This window comes from Polypterus senegalus, unplaced genomic scaffold (genome assembly GCF_016835505.1).
Source record: "Polypterus senegalus isolate Bchr_013 unplaced genomic scaffold, ASM1683550v1 scaffold_781, whole genome shotgun sequence".
NCBI lineage: Eukaryota > Metazoa > Chordata > Cladistia > Polypteriformes > Polypteridae > Polypterus > Polypterus senegalus.
In genome coordinates, this window is record NW_024379441.1 from 2,422 (window position 1) to 20,108 (window position 17,687).

General features: G+C 40.4%; 1 long non-coding RNA gene across 1 annotated transcript; it reads right to left on the bottom strand.

The window, feature by feature from the left end:
• Positions 1-1,267: 1,267 nt before the first annotated feature.
• Positions 1,268-17,268, bottom strand: LOC120519908. The gene is made up of 3 exons (XR_005631698.1): positions 16,965-17,268; positions 1,785-1,901; positions 1,268-1,653 (listed from the first exon to the last, which is right to left on the bottom strand). It is a non-coding gene; the product is annotated as an uncharacterized LOC120519908 (long non-coding RNA).
• Between the last annotated feature and the right edge of the window lie 419 nt (positions 17,269-17,687).

Below are 17,687 nucleotides of genomic sequence, written 5' to 3' on the forward strand. Positions count from 1 at the left end.
CAAAGCACGCACACAGGACACAAGTCTATCTCTTCTAGCTCTTTTGAGCATAAATAAGCTAATTTATATGCAATAAATGGTTTAGAGAACCAAATACTACAAATGTGTCCATCTGGTATGTATTTGTTCTCTTGACATTCCGCACATTTTTCCCCTAAATGTTCAACAGAGCTAAACACATAAGCCCAGACGGCTGAGCGACCAATTGTGGTCATGATGAATCTTTTTCTAGCAGATATAATATAAGGAGAAAACCTTCTATAGGATGTATTACATGTCACACTGGGCAGGGACCTGGTTTTCCTTGTTCTAGCTTCCGAGTCTTGGTTCCTCTGACAACAGAAACAAAACACAAACAGTTAGCCGACAGAAAATACAACACAAACAGGTCTTGTTTAGCCTGGATAATGCAATTTGCTTAAGTTTCTGTAAATTGATTTTGGCTTTAAAAAATAACTGTAATGGTGATTAGAGACAAGTTCAAAAGCTGCTGTTCGAATCTTGGGTTTTGTTGCACGTTGCATCTTTTGTATAAGCTGAAAAGTGTTTACTTCAGCAACAAACTGCTTCAGACAGTTGAGAATATGATTTTTTGTCGGTTTCACAATTCTTAACCCGCACAATGGTTTAAACATAGAAAACACCGTTTGAATTAATCTTTTAATACTGATCTGTCGACAGATGCTGGAAACACAAGGGTGCATCTCCTCAGAATCAGATTCTAGTAAAAGACAACTGTGCCCATCCTGAGATTCGTCACCCAAACGGCATGCTAAACAAGACCCCGTTAATACATCTCTTACACAACTACTGACCACGTAAGCTACAACAGACTTTACACAATGCTTCATTAAAATCAATCCGGCTCTGTGACTGCGATGGCTGGCAGGTGTTTGGGAAATTACACACAGGTCTTGAGACTTCAGATTTGAAGTTGAGCAAGCTTTTACACCATGTTTAAAGACCTCACCGGCCATCTTAAAGTCAGTCTAATATGGGGAAAAAAGAAAAAAGTTATATTCCCACACGAAACATACATACATGTATTCCTGACGGGATATCAGCACAACATAGAATTCTGGACATTATTTCAGAAGCCAACTGGACAGCTTTCTCAACAGAATCATCATCACTGTTGGAGCAGATATAAGCCACACGTCTTAAAAGACGTACCACGTGTCATTACAGGAATAGTATTCCCTATTGATCTATAGATACATCTAGTTACACGTGAAATAGCGGTTAGGGTTTTAAATTGGCCCTTCTGTCCGAAAAAAGGAAACACATCACTAAGGCAGGCATTTTTTCAATAAGGCTTTCAATGTCGCAAATTAAATCTTTAACATCTGGTTTTAAATCATCTTTCTTTTTATTGATAAGACCTTTCAAAGTTGCTGAAAGCACTTCTTTTGTATAATACTTGGGCTCTCCGCTTGTAATCTGTCAAGTTAAAATAAAATAAAATCAGAACCTATTTTGTACCGCCATTCAAATAGACTTAACAGAAATGTTCTTAAAGTCCAGACTCAACATGTCCAAGGTCGTGCTGTCTAGGCCAGGTGTGTCCGTCTTTTTCTTGTCAAAAGTCGTGCTGCATCCAGCAGCTGCTTCAGTCTTTTTCGCGGGGTGGCGAGTTTCTCTTTTTAGCACCTTCTTTAAAGAAAAAAGTAAAATAGGTGTGAAAAGTCAAGGAAAAAAAAAGGCAATACACCTGTGAAAGCCAAGAAAAAAACAACATCTCTGAAAGCCAAGAACATTTATAAAAGGCATACATTCAAAATTACCTGATTAGGCTTATCTGCTTCACCTCCACATTCTACAGACTGGTATTCTTCTAAAATGATGACATCGTCATCTGCTTTATGGGCTGGTTTCATTGTTGCAGAATCCATGTCTTGCTTCTTAAAACAAAACAGATGATGGTGTGTCGCGAGATGGATAGATAGACAGATAGATACTTTATTAATGACAGATAGATACTTTATTAATCCCCAGACAGACAGATAAATAATTTATTAATCCCCAGACAGACAGACAGATACTTTATTAACCCCCAGACAGATAAATTTATTAATCCCCAGACAGACAGATAGATACTTTATTAACCCCCCCAGACGGATAAATAATTTATTAATCCCCAGACAGACAGATAGATACTTTATTAACCCCCCAGGCAGATAGATACTTTATTAATCCCCAGCAAGAACTCTTGACTGGCCAAGCAACACAGGGACACGGGTAAGCCGGGCGTTAAGCTCGATGCTGCGATGGACCAGAGAGAACGCTTCGACTGGCCAAGCGACACAGGGACACGGGTAAGCCGGAGTCAGCAAGCTCCGGGTGGACCAGCAAGAACGCTTGACTGGCCAAGCAACACAGGGACCAGCAAGAACGCTTGACTGGCCAGGCAACACAGGGACCAGCAAGAACGCTTGACTGGCCAGGCAACACAGGGACCAGCAAGAACGCTTGACTGGCCAGGCAACACAGGGTCAGGGTAAGCGTAGCGATTAAAACCTTGCAAAAGTGGTGGACTCAGCCAGCCTACTTCAGCTCGGTCAAAAGAAATGTTAGCTGTAAAACAAGCGCGGGGTCTCCTTCTGACCTTAATAGTGGCGGACAATGCCAGCCTGCTAGGTCTCAGTCATAGGGAGATGGCCACCAACCGGTTAAAACCTTGCAAAAGTGGTGGACTCAGCCAGCCTACTTCAGCTTGGTCAAAAGAAATGTTAGCTGTAAAACAAGCGCGGGTCTCCTTCTGACCTTAATAGCGGCGGACAATGCCAGCCTGCTAGGTCTCAGTCATAGGGAGATGACCAACAGCGCATACCACAACATACCCGATTCTTGTTATGGAGGAGGCCTGAGGCTTTGAGTCCAATTACCTGTCTTTAAATATGCTTTTGGGCGAAGCTTTGACAACGTTAGGGCCAATCAAAACGTTTAAAGATAAGATTTTTTTTTAGATAACCCGCCAACATATTTTAACCAATCAACAAACACTGGCCTCATGTTGAACTATCCAATGGAATTACACCATGCTGATTCGGACGCGCTGAGTGCATCGAGCGCGTCACATGTTCATAACAGCCAATCAGGAAGCAGACAGGTCGGCGGGCTGTGAGGCGTCTAGGCGTGAAAAAACAACATGGCGCTACTGTCAAATGTATGAACTATGTTAATGGAAAAAAAAAAATGTATCAGCATATGAATTAAACAGTAACAGACAAAAATATCGTAACACATACAATGATGGCACGGGTATTCGGGCGGTCGTTTTTCTAAGCCAAGGAAATCGGGGTTCGCGTCCCGGCAGACAACAAAAGTAAGCCATGTACTTTTTAAATTCTGTATATTAGCATAATTATGCATTACGGTGTTTTACTACATCATAGACCCATAAATGAAAAGGTAAAATGGAATGCTTTTGTTGTTATTCTTAATACGCCATTTAATGTATGATACGTCTAGAAGTTGGACATGCAGGGCAGATGGTCTTGTAAATAAATAACTAAAAATCCGGTAAAGCGTTAATATTTATGTATATATAGTCATGAATGTGTGTACACATTTATTTAGCCTTTTTATTCCTGGCATGATTAGCTTGTACCTTAAAAAGAAGAAAAAACATTATTTTGGTGCATATCAACCATTTTATTAATTAACTAGGATATATTAAGAAGTAAAATGTGTATATTTATCATGATTGTGCATTACGATGTCATTCAATTATAACCCCAATAACAAAATGCAAAAGGTAAATGGACTTCTAGGTATTTTTACAAATTTTACAACAGTTGCCACTCGTTGCGATAAGACGCGTGTACTAACACCCGGGGCCTAGTTGGAACATTCTAGATGTACCCTATTACATAAAATGAAATAATAATAAAATTCATTGGAAAATACGTTTCACCGTCAGTAGTTATAGGAGGACACCTTCTGTCAAACTGTCAATCAAAATGATTAATGACCTTTAAGCCCCGCCCCCTATGACGTCATACCGGAAGTCCCGCCCCAGCTGATGCAAGACCGGAAGTCCCGCCCCGCTGATGCAAGACCGGAAGTCCCCCGCCGCCTCGTGATGACGTCACTCCGAAAGTCCCGCCCCTCACGACCTCTCTCCTCCCCCTTTGGCACCGCCCCCTGGCGACGGTTGGTTGAAGGGCCCCCTGTCCCCGCCCAGACTCTACCTTGAACCCTCCTCCGGCCTCTGATTGGTTCTCCTTTCTGTCAAGGGGACTTTGATGGATGTCTGTCCCCTCCTTGAACCCTCCCCTGGCCCCTGATTGGTTCTCCTTTCTGTCAACGGGGCTTTGATGGATGTCTGCCCCTCGTTGAGCCCTCCCCCGGCCCCTGATTGGTTCTCCTTTCTGTCAAGGGGACTTTGATGGAGGTCTGTCCCCTCCTTGAACCTGCTCCCACCCCACACCCATCTGCCGGCCCAGGAAACTGTCAAGGGCAGTTTGATGGATGTCTGCCCCCTGTTTGAACTCCCCACCGCCCCCCCTCCCGAAAGACAAGCCCGGGCAAGTGACAGCCTTTACCTCGACAAGCTCAGACATGCCCGGGGCCTGTCCTGACTAGCTCAGACATGCCCGGGGCTGCCTCGGCCCGCCCTTCCTCTGGCACAAGCCCAGACAGGCCGGGGCCTGTCCTGACCGGCTCAGACAGGCCCCAAGTCGCCCTGCACCAGTCCCAGCACGTTCACGAAATTAAAATCTCTATCTCATCTTGGCCTCTCTAAGTCAAGCTGCTTTTTTGTCCCACACACAGATAACAAACTGTCAGACACGGTCTGAGTCAGGCCGCATTTAACCCTAGGCGCCCCACACTTCCCGGTCCCCCACACCTCCCAGTCCCCACACTTTCCTGCCGAAAGCCTAAAAAGCTAAGCATTTTGTTCTCGGTTCTATCTATGATTTTAATATGAACACGCGATTAAAATATCTATCTCATCTTTGTTTTATCACTTACAGGTCCATCCTTTTCCATCTCACAGAAATTCCTCAACCAACATTGAATCAGGTTCCCAGTGACAGACTCTGCAGTAAAAACATTCTTAGCAATGAAGCAGGTTTCTCAGAAAGAAATCAAGCAGACCCTGTCAGCTTTTAGCCGACCCCCTTGCAAGCAGGCCTGTGTGCTCTGTCTCTCTCTCTACCCACACACACACAAAGTAAAGTCAGGTATGGGAGGACTCTGTGAGTTCGCTGGCAAACAACTGAGCCCGCCCGCTTCGAGCACCCATCTCCCTTGAGACCAAAAAAACTTCTCTTTTTTAAAGTGAAGTTTAGGTTCCGGCAAGGATGCTTGCATCCTTGAGCTGTGCAACTCATAGGATGACTCCCACGCCGCTGAGGAATTCTTTTGAGGTCCTTCTCGGGGACTAAAGAAAGGCCCTTTGAAAGCTGTTTATGTCATTTTTTCATCTCTTTTAAGGGAGTTTAGGATCATCCCTTATCTGGGCAACTCAAGGTCTGGCTGCAAAAATATTCGGATCTAAATAGAGAAAAGGACGCAGACCGTGTGCTCTCTCTCTCTCTCAGAGCGCAGACACAGGTTGAGACAGCCCCTGCTGCAGCGTGAGAGCGATCGCCTTAGCAAAAATGTTCACCTATATACAGAGCTTAACCTTAGGGTTTATTTTTCCGGGTCTGTCTAAAATCAGACAAAAGACACTTACTAAAAAGAGCAAAACCCTAATTTCCTTAATTACATTGTCCTCCTGGCTGAGTAATGAACCATGTCCTGTACTTTCGAGAGGCCGGCCCATGCCTGTCATCCCTTACACTATATAGCATGTTTGGTTACTCTTTTGTAAGTATAATATAATGAAGTATCACTACACTGGTCAAGAGAGACGGATTCCACATTTGTTTTTGCTTAGCTCATTTCTATCACCTAGGAGCCTTTTGACAAAAGAAACCTCTCTAAATACACTTGTGCATTTCAACGGAGGTTTATAAGAAAGCAGGTTTTCTACCTTATCCCAGTTTTGTACGTGCCTGTAAAAGCACAGAATTTTGATATTTTCTGTCTACTCAAAAAACTGAAAATATTTCTATTAACACAAATGATAATTAGAAATCATTTTACTATTTTTAATTAAAAAGTTAAAAACAGAAAAGCCCAATTATGATTTTTGTTTTGTCATGGGAGGGCCCTAGGGTGACACTTTTCCCCTTTATACTCTTACTTATGTAGACCTTAAAACATATTCTTACCAAAATAGTTCATCACTTCCCAATTCCTGTAACATCAGGTAATTAGACAGAGCTCCATGACAGGCAAGAGAAGATTATAGGTCAAATACACAGGGTCATAAAATAAAATAAAGTGTGAACACCGCAGACCTCTGCCCATGACGGATGGATCTTTTAAAGTTAAGGGATTTTTAAAGATTAGCTTGTAAAGTTTGAGATAACTGCTAGTTCAGCCCTTTAAAAATCACACCTAGTTAAATAATATACCGTAGTTCCCTTTTAAATCACGTTTGAGACGTCTAACAAATCTAGCCTGGGCTGTATAATTTGTAATTATATTACTTAATATAATTTGTATAAAACGATCTAAAACAAGCCCTTTTGCTCTTCAAACTCACCCCACATTTTAAATACAGGTATCTTCAGCTGACCCTAAGGAAACATCTTGTGGAAGCAAGCGGCCCGCATGGCTCAGGGAGGGGCTGATGGTTCCAGAAGGGGCCGATTCACACTTCAGCTAAATCAGGTTTCTCAGTGACAGACTCTGCAGTAAAAAACAGTTTTAGCAATGAAGCTGATTTCCCAGAGAGAAAGACCAAGTGGCAGACCCTAGTCAGCTTTTAGCCGACCTCCTGCGAGCAGCCCCCTGCTCTCTCTACACACAGAAAGTAAAGTCAGGCTCTGCAAGCACCTCAATCGGAGGAAGGACTCTGTGAGTTTGCTTGCAAACAACTGAGGCCGCCCGTTTCGAGCACCCACCCCCCACTGGGTGACCCTCAGAGAGCTCACCGGCTGCTAGTCTCAGGAATTTGTTAGGATTAGGTCATGTACAAACCTAAACTTTGATTTATCACCTTTAAAGACATGGAGCAGTCTCGTGCTACAAACGCCTTGTGTCTCTTTTTAACACTTCTGCCTGTAAAAGCTCTCTATTCCTTCTGTGGCCTCAGGTTTAATAGGGGCTTGCACCCAGGCTAATGAACAAGGTCCTGTACATGTCGAGATGCCGGCCCATACCTGCCGTCCCTTACACTATATAACATGTTTGGTTATTCATTTTGTATGTATAATATAATGAAGTTATTTTAAAAGTAACCCCACACCGCACAAGAGAGACAGATTCCACATGTGTTTTAGGATTTGCTGCGATCCGTGATTTTTAGTGTTTTGCTGAGCTCGTTTCTATCACCTAGGAGCCTTTGGACAAAGGAAGACTCTGTAAATACACTTGTGCGTTTAAACGGAGATTTATAAGAATGCACAGGAGGCCGTAGTGAGGTGTGCTGGTTTAACTAGAGGCAGGGGATGTAAGTAGCCCTTTTTGCCCTCCGAAGCTCATCGAACTAAAATCATGTTTTAAAATCATCAGCTTTAGCTCATGCTAGTGACCTCGTAAATGGGAGCCAACCGCTCAGCACGCTTGTATAGCTCACAAAATAGCAGAGCTAATTACTCTTTCTTCTTAAACTAATGATCAGATATTCGGGTGATTCTTAATGAAACACTAAAGCATTAGTGAACAAAAATACATGTTCAGTAGCCAAGTAAAACGACCGGTTGCTTTAACATGAAAATAAAGTATCTTTAGAAAATAAAGCGTCTAAAAGCATCTTTGTAAAGGCCCGATTGTAAAACGTTATAAGAAAAAGCCTTGTTTCCCAAAGAGTTCTTTGGAACCATCAGTGCCTTTCTGATCACATCCACCCCAAACATAGCATAGAACTTAATTTCTGTACTCCTTTTAAATGAGAATAGCCAGTATAAAGTCCCTAAAGGAACCGGAGACATCTGATATCTTTTACCCTATATGTTTTCTTGCCGGCCCAAGTCATTCAGATTCTGCTTACAACACAAATGTACGATTATTTTTCTCAAATGGCCAGTTCTTTGGCCTGCTAATCATGAAAAAAATCATATTTTATTCTCCTGACACTTTATTTGCATATTTTATTATACCTACTTGTATCGACATTTATCTATCTCTATATTTATTTTTCTGTATCAGAAGGTAGTTTAAGTCAATTTGTTTTGGGTTCAATAGATGTATTTTTCATATTTTCGATTCTTGTTTTCTTTTTTCACATCTTTGAGTCCCCTTTTTGTTACTTCGCGCCCCCTAGCGGGGTCAGCCCAGAGTTTGAGAACCACTGTTGTAGGGTTTTATTGGTAAAACACTCTGCAGCATTTCAAGCTAAGTTAGATTCCCTTGTTTATTCAGCCGTCCATCGGTGTTCCATTTTTGTTATAAATTGTATTTAGTCTCTCTTTATTTACTAAGCATTTTATATGATGATTAGAAAACAGTTATCTTGTTCAGGCTTTACTTTAAATCAGCATTTTCATCAACAGGTTATAAACACTTTGGTACTCAGGGTCTTTGTATAATACAGCGTTTTAGAAATTCTGTGAAGGCTTGGTAATAGCCTTCCATTTTACAGCAGTTATGAGACCCTGAAAATAAGAACGGTTATAGGAGGTTATAGGAACCTGTACACTACAGGGCTGAGGATTAGGCTTTGGACACGTTAGGCCAATCAGGATGGAAAATGTTTTTAGTGAATAGTTACATTATATCTATTATAGGCGTTAGCACAAGGATTACAATTTTACTAAAACTATGAGGTTTTATTCTTTCTTTTAGGTAGTCCAGGTGACATAGGACGGGGGTTATGGAAAACTGCTTTTCCCTCTGTTTGTGAAAAAGCATCCTTGGTTTTAGTAGCATTCAGGGTGAAGGGGACGTAAGTTTGAACTGTGATTCCAAGAGTCAACAAGTGTCTGCAAACATCTTGAATACGAGTCACAGGACCAGGGTTTGTGCAGGGATCATAGTCAGGGGCAGAATTACGCTAGACATTATTATTCCAAAATGAAACATTGACTCGCCCCTATCACAAAGATAAGACAGTACAAACTAAAATGTACAAATACTAAGTGACAGAGGAGATTAAAAAACATCTTAAGACCGGATCACCCCAAGCTCACCGCACACTACAACAGAACCTACGTGTTCTGCAGTATATTATCAGCTAAATGGTCATCTATGTAGGCAGTTCCACGGGATGGCAAAGAGTTGGGGAAAACATTATTGAACATCGGCTAGTATGAGGCTGATTAACATGAGCCGGTTATTGTTAGAATCTTACCTGGCACTAAAAGTCAGGCTTGTGTTCCTCCTGATTCAGGAAGAACATTAAATATTGGAGTTTAGAATATGAACTAGACTGATAAGGACATGTGTGCCAAAATTAATAAATAAAGTAAATAACCACATGAAAAAGTGGAGCGATTACAATTTGAAAAACTGCCGTGATGTATCAAAACATTTGAAATAAATAATAAGCTTTTTTGACATGCGCAGTCCGGAATAGTCTGAATGTGTCTTAAAGAGTTCATTTTTTAAATAAAACTTAAAAAGGCAAATTAAAAATATTAAACCTGAATAAAACACAGAAGTATCATTTAATGATATCAATTAGGGTTAAGTATTATCGAGCACCGGGATCTATTTATCAGGTTTATTTAATTTAGTTATAAACAAAATGATTGTTGGCATTTTGCTTTGAAATGAACAATAGCCTGATAGAGCTTTAAGAATTAGAATGTAAGACAAACCTCTATACTCTATAACAAAATGTTGCTGTTCCAATAGGAATATCTCGGATGTCTTTTTTATTTTAACCTTTTGACAAGAAGCCCCTGGTCTTGGAAATATACCGCCTATGTTGAAAATGAACAGCGCCGACATGCTAACTAAATAGATATAATCTAAGATATTTTAGAATATGGCCCTGGGCGCTAACCCCGATGATTCTGACCAACTAAAGGGTCTTCACTTCATTGTCCAACTTCCTGCGGGCGCTATGGATCTTGGACTGGAGACTCCAAAAGATTCTCTAATCTTTACTCTGTAATGGTCCATATGACGGAAATCTAGCGTCTGGGTCCGCAGGGTTAACCGGTCATAGGACATGATGTTCAAAATTCAACTCGGGTTTTTCAAATGAGAGAGGACGAGTGCGGTGTGTGTTCTGTATTCTCTTTACTGTATTCACTATTCACAACGACCCACTATCCTCGACGGTGAAAGAAATTAGGGTTTAAAAATCAAATGATCCTTTATTGGTCATTTTCAAAAACAATGTAAAAATTCAGAGAGGTTTTACCAACCACTTCAAAACATTACAACTAAACAGCGTGATTAAAAGCTGACAAAAAACATGTGATCTCACCGAAACATTCAGTTCAGACACTTCATCTGATTTTCCAGTTCGTATACCCCTAAGGTCCATCAAACCTATCAGGTCCAGAAAATGGCATTTAGAGAAAGCCTCGGCAATTTCACGTATTTTTGAATAAGAGTCGACGTCCGTGTGATAAAAGGCTTATACAATCGACTCCTGAATAGAATGTTCATTTTTCTGGTCAACAGCATTTTGTAAAAAGCTGGTGAAATGGCAGAAAGATGTGGAAACCGCCCAGAGTCTTGATGACCGGACTCCTGAGCCACGGTTTGTGGAAAACAGATAGTCGCTGTTGCTGCTGAGCCGAGCAGTCTCAAACAGACCCGTAGGCTGTGTCTGGCAGGGTCGGTCTGTACAACATCCCTGCCGGTACTTTTTAGGTACCGATCCGTTATTCTATCCGGCAGATCCAACACTTGCCCAGCTTCAGTGCCTTTCGAAATGTTTCACCCAGGGTCTGTCCGTTTGTTCAAGGGCCATGCCCGCATAATCCCATCCTTGGGTGATAGGTTCCAATCGGCCGGAGCCTCTGCCGGGTCGTCCACGGCCTCTTCTTGTTGCACGGCCTGAATGGCTCTCTCCTCAGACCCTGCTAGGAACCCCGGAACATCATGAGCAGGTACAAAAATGTCAGGTACTGCGCGGTTCTCCAGGAAACTATCCGACCAATATAGATCACCAGGGGCAGATACCTGAGGCTCAGGCCCCTAGATCTGGGCAGTTGAAGGCATAAGATGGTCTGGCCGAGAAGGCTGGTCTGCAGGCTAGCTGTTAGGCGCAGAGTACTCGGAGTCGGGCATGATAGCCTCAGGTCAAAACAGGCCGTCGTAGGGGACCGTCTGGTCCGTAGACCGTCGTGGCTGATCAGGAACATAGCCGAAGAGATGCTGATTGTTAACCGTTCAAAACACGTCGTTGAAAACGTTTTTTATACTCTTTGAAAAGCGACTCCCGCCCCACCGGTCTGATTGGTTCAGGAAACTGTCAAGAGTCTTTTGATGGATGTCTCTTATTCGGGTCAGTGAAAGGTACTTCGGTATAAAAAACCTAAGGTCTCGGGGTTATGGTCGTTGTGAATAGTGAAGAACAGTAAAGAGAATACAGAACACACACCGCACTCGTCCTCTCTCATTTGAAAAACCCGAGTTGAATTTTGAACATCATGTCCTATGACCGGTTAACCCTGGACCCAGGCGCTAGATTCCGCCATATGGACCATTACAGAAAAGATTAGAGAATCTTTTGCAGTCTCCAGTCCAAGATCCATAGCGCCCGCAGGAAGTTGGACAATGAAGTGAAGACCCTTTAGTTGGTCAGAATCATCGGGGTTAGCCCCAGGGCCATATTCTAAAATATCTTAGATTATATCTATTTAGTTAGCATGTCGGCGCTGTTCATTTTCAACATAGGCGGTATATTTCCAAGACCAGGGGCTTCTTGTCAAAAGGTTAAAATAAAAAAGACATCCGAGATATTCCTATTGGAACAGCAACATTTTGTTATAGAGTATAGAGGTTTGTCTTACATTCTAATTCTTAAAGCTCTATCAGACTATTGTTCATTTCAAAGCAAAATGCCAACAATCATTTTGTTTATAACTAAATTAAATAAACCTGATAAATAGATCCCGGTGCTCGATAATACTTAACCCTAATTGATATCATTAAATGATACTTCTGTGTTTTATTCAGGTTTAATATTTTTAATTTGCCTTTTTAACTTTTATTTAAAAATGAACTCTTTAAGACACATTCAGACTATTCCGACTGCATGTCAAAAAGCTTATTATTTATTTCAAATGTTTTGATACATCACGGCAGTTTTTCAAATTGTAATCACTCCACTTTTTCATGTGGTTATTTACTTTATTTATTAATTTTGGCACACATGTCCTTATCAGTCTAGTTCATATTCTAAACTCCAATATTTAATGTTCTTCCTGAATCAGGAGGAACACAAGCCTGACTTTTAGTGCCAGGTAAGATTCTAACAATAACCGCTCATGTTAATCAGCCTCATACTAGCCGATGTTCAATAATGTTTTCCCAACTCTTTGCCATCCGTGGAACTGCCTACATAGATGACCATTTAGCTGATAATATACTGCAGAACACGTAGGTTCTGTTGTAGTGTGCGGTGAGCTTGGGGTGATCCGGTCTTAAGATGTTTTTAATCTCCTCTGTCACTTAGTATTTGTACATTTTAGTTTGTACTGTCTTATCTTTGTGATAGGGGCGAGTCAATGTTTCATTTTGGAATAATAATGTCTAGCGTAATTCTGCCCCTGACTATGATCCCTGCACAAACCCTGGTCCTGTGACTCGTATTCAAGACGTTTGCAGACACTTGTTGACTCTTGGAATCACAGTTCAAACTTACGCCCCTTCACCCTGAATGCTACTAAAACCAAGGATGCTTTTTCACAAACAGAGGGGAAAAGCAGTTTTCCATAACCCCCGTCCTATGTCACCTGGACTACCTAAAAGAAAGAATAAAACCTCATAGTTTTAGTAAAATTGTAATCCTTGTGCTAACGCCTATAATAGATATAATGTAACTATTCACTAAAAACATTTTCCATCCTGATTGGCCTAACGTGTCCAAAGCCTAATCCTCAGCCCTGTAGTGTACAGGTTCCTATAACCTCCTATAACCGTTCTTATTTTCAGGGTCTCATAACTGCTGTAAAATGGAAGGCTATTACCAAGCCTTCACAGAATTTCTAAAACGCTGTATTATACAAAGACCCTGAGTACCAAAGTGTTTATAACCTGTTGATGAAAATGCTGATTTAAAGTAAAGCCTGAACAAAATAACTGTTTTCTAATCATCATATAAAAGGGCTTAGTAAATAAAGAGAGACTAAATACAATTTATAACAAAAATGGAACACCGATGGACGGCTGAATAAACAAGGGAATCTAACTTAGCTTGAAATGCTGCAGAGTGTTTTACCAATAAAACCCTACAACAGTGGTTCTCAAACTCTGGGCTGACCCCGCTAGGGGCGCGAAGTAACAAAAAGGGGACTCAAGATGTGAAAAAAGAAAACAAGAATCGAAAATATGAAAAATACATCTATTGAACCCAAAACAAATTGACTTAAACTACCTTCTGATACAGAAAAATAAATATAGAGATAGATAAATGTCGATACAAGTAGGTATAATAAAATATGCAAATAAAGTGTCAGGAGAATAAAATATGATTTTTTTCATGATTAGCAGGCCAAAGAACTGGCCATTTGAGAAAAATAATCGTACATTTGTGTTGTAAGCAGAATCTGAATGACTCGGGCCGGCAAGAAAACATATATGGTAAAAGATATCAGATGTCTCCGGTTCCTTTAGGGACTTTATACTGGCTATTCTCATTTAAAAGGAGTACAGAAATTAAGTTCTATGCTATGTTTGGGGTGGATGTGATCAGAAAGGCACTGATGGTTCCAAAGAACTCTTTGGGAAACAAGGCTTTTTCTTATAACGTTTTACAATCGACCTTTACAAAGATGCTTTTAGACGCTTTATTTTCTAAAGATACTTTATTTTCATGTTAAAGCAACCGGTCGTTTTACTTGGCTACTGAACATGTATTTTTGTTCACTAATGCTTTAGTGTTTCATTAAGAATCACCCGAATATCTGATCATTAGTTTAAGAAGAAAGAGTAATTAGCTCTGCTATTTTGTGAGCTATACAAGCGTGCTGAGCGGTTGGCTCCCATTTACGAGGTCACTAGCATGAGCTAAAGCTGATGATTTTAAAAACATGCTTTTAGTTCGATGAACTTCGGAGGGACAAAAAAGGGCTACTTATATCCCCTGCCTCTAGTTAAACCAGCACACCTCACTACGGCCTCCTGTGCATTCTTATAAATCTCCGTTTAAACGCACAAGTGTATTTACAGAGTCTTCCTTTGTCCAAAGGCTCCTAGGTGATAGAAACGAGCTCAGCAAAACACTAAAAATCACGGATCGCAGCAAATCCTAAAACACATGTGGAATCTGTCTCTCTTGTGCGGTGTGGGGTTACTTTTAAAATAACTTCATTATATTATACATACAAAATGAATAACCAAACATGTTATATAGTGTAAGGGACGGCAGGTATGGGCCGGCATCTCGACATGTAGAGGACCTTGTTCATTAGCCTGGGTACAAACCCCTATTAAACCTGAGGCCACAGAAGGAATAGAGAGCTTTTACAGGCAGAAGTGTTAAAAAGAGACACAAGGCGTTTGTAGCACGAGACTGCTCCATGTCTTTAAAGGTGATAAATCAAAGTTTAGGTTTGTACATGACCTAATCCTAACAAATTCCTGAGACTAGCAGCCGGTGAGCTCTCTGAGGGTCACCCAGTGGGGGGTGGGTGCTCGAAACGGGCGGCCTCAGTTGTTTGCAAGCAAACTCACAGAGTCCTTCCTCCGATTGAGGTGCTTGCAGAGCCTGACTTTACTTTCTGTGTGTAGAGAGAGAGCAGGGGGCTGCTCGCAGGGAGGTCGGCTAAAAGCTGACTAGGTCTGCCACTTGGTCTTTCTCTCTGGGAAATCAGCTTCATTGCTAAAACTGTTTTTTACTGCAGAGTCTGTCACTGAGAAACCTGATTTAGCTGAAGTGTGAATTCGGCCCCTGCTGGAACCATCAGCCCCTCCCTGAGCCATGCGGGCCGCTTGCTTCCACAAGATGTTTCCTTAGGGTCAGCTGAAGATACCTGTATTTAAAATGTGGGGTGAGTTTGAAGAGAAAAAGGGCTTGTTTTAGATCGATTTTTATACAAATTATATTAAGTAATATAACCAAACATGTTATATAGTGTAAGGGACGTCATAGGGGGCGGGGCTTAAAGGTCATTAATCATTTTGATTGACAGTTTGACAGAAGGTGTCCTCCTATAACTACTACCGTCTGTCTATAACTGATAACGGTGGAACATTCCAGAGGTATTACATAAAATAAATGATGCAATTTAATTGTAGCATCTGTTTTAAAGTTATATTTTACCGTGTGTCCATAAACGATAATGTTTAATTATGTCATGTTAGATGGTTATCTGTCTATTATATATATAATCGACTTGGAGGGAATTACACATTAAAATATTTTAATGTATTCTGCATTTCCTGGAGCGTTATGTCTCGCTTCTTGGATTTGGATGAATTTGATGCACACTTTTCAGATCGACATAGAATTACTACCGAAACGCCCGGTAAGAGTTATATATATATATATATATATATATATATATATATATATATATATATATATATATATATATATATATATATATATATATATATATATGTAATTAGTGAAAAAAATAAATAAATAAATAATTAATAATAATTCCATTGATTTACTCCCTAATGGCTATAAGGATGTTTGTATGTACAATGTTAAATTTTTAAAATACAACCACTACCTTATTATTATTATTATTATTAACATTATTATTTAACAATGATTTTCAGCATGTGAGAAATTGTTTGAATCTCGATTAACGATGGCCTCACCGAGAAAGAGCACCAAAAAGTCAACAAGACGCATTTCAACTACCCTAATAGGAACTGTGACGACGCCTCGGCAGACTACAGGTATGAAAATAAAAAGATGTTTAACGAATTATTTAGTTATTAGTACCAATATGGCTGCTCTATTTTGTATGCTTGCATTCACATAACAAGTAAAAGCGGGCTGTAATCTGTAAACCCAGTTGTCCATGTATAGCGCTTACAGAACCCTAGTGTTAGCCATGTGCATTGCATTGGCGAGTGCCCCAAGGCTTGCCAATGTGTGCAAACCGGTGATAAGATTTTGGCGGACAACACCCTAACGTGCCCGTTGACCCCTTGCTTGTCTCTCACAAAGCCCACCGATAAGAGCTTTCCACCCCAAAGGCCTCAGAAATAGCGACACACCCAACCTTTTTTTCTAACCCATTTGACCATTTCTGAGGCCTTTGGGGATCGGCGTGTTTAATTAATGGATTATGTAATATTATTTATATGATATAGCTATTAAGATTGTGGTTAATTTAATTTTTTTTCAGATATTGGGCAATCAGTTGGTAGCATTTCCAAAGGAAAGAAAACAGAGAAAGCAACAGTGAAGTCTGGGAAGCAAACCATTCATTCACATGATAAAGTTGATAACCCTGTGTATCATTTAATCGAGAAATGGTTGATGTGTGCTATAAGAATTATTAATTCATTTAGCAACAGACATAAAGGTGTACAGTTTTTATCAAACTTTATCGAGGATATATTATGTCCTCATAGTGATATTTTAAAAAAATATCTTCTGACGTCTATTTGGGCCATTTATGACTCTGACCACATTCCAGCACAGGAACTTGAAACAGCTTTCCAAAGATTGTATAGGCTGGAAAGCTTGATCTTAAAAGATTGTACAAGTCTGGGTGTCGGTTCAGGTACAAAATCTATATGACTAAGGCATTATAAAATGAAACCTCATAACACGCTTTTAAATACGATCAGAAAGATTAAAAAGAAATACAAACTTTTGGCCAATAAGCGGAAAAGGCGACTGCAGTGTTGCCGTAGACCCAGAATTCATCGGGCAAAAGATCAAACAGATTCTTCTTTTCTTAATGCACATGTAGAAATTGTAAGGGAATCTGAAAGACGGATGAAAAGATTTAGGGCTACAGAGCATAACTATGAATTCCGTTTTATCAATTTGGATAGAATTAAGTCATATACGCATGCCATAAACATTGTACATCAAGGTATTCAGGATATTTTAGACACATTATCCCCGAATATTGCGCCATGTGATTTTGTTCAATTGCGACTCATTTCTCCGAGTTTGCAAAACAATCTTTATTCTCAAAAAGAATCTAGACAGCTTTGACGCCAGAAGCTTTTAAATTATGTGTCTCAGATGCTGCAAAGTAATACTGAGATAATTACAGATTCCTCTCTGCGGTTTGTAGTAACCATTGTGAAAAACATGCAGGGTGGAGCAAGACTTAGAATCAACACATTGCTCTTCAGTAAAATTATTAATACTAAACGACGTCTATTAGTGGATTTCTCACATCGGGGTAATTTATGTTTTGCAGGCGCTGTCATCCGCTTACTCAGCCAGAAAGACAGACCGGATAGTGACATTCTGCAAAAAGCTAGACAAATGCATATGCAATTGGGGTTTTCGGAAGATAAGAAAATATCATTATCAGATGTAGAAAAATTTGAGCGTCTATTAAATGTTTCTATAAAGG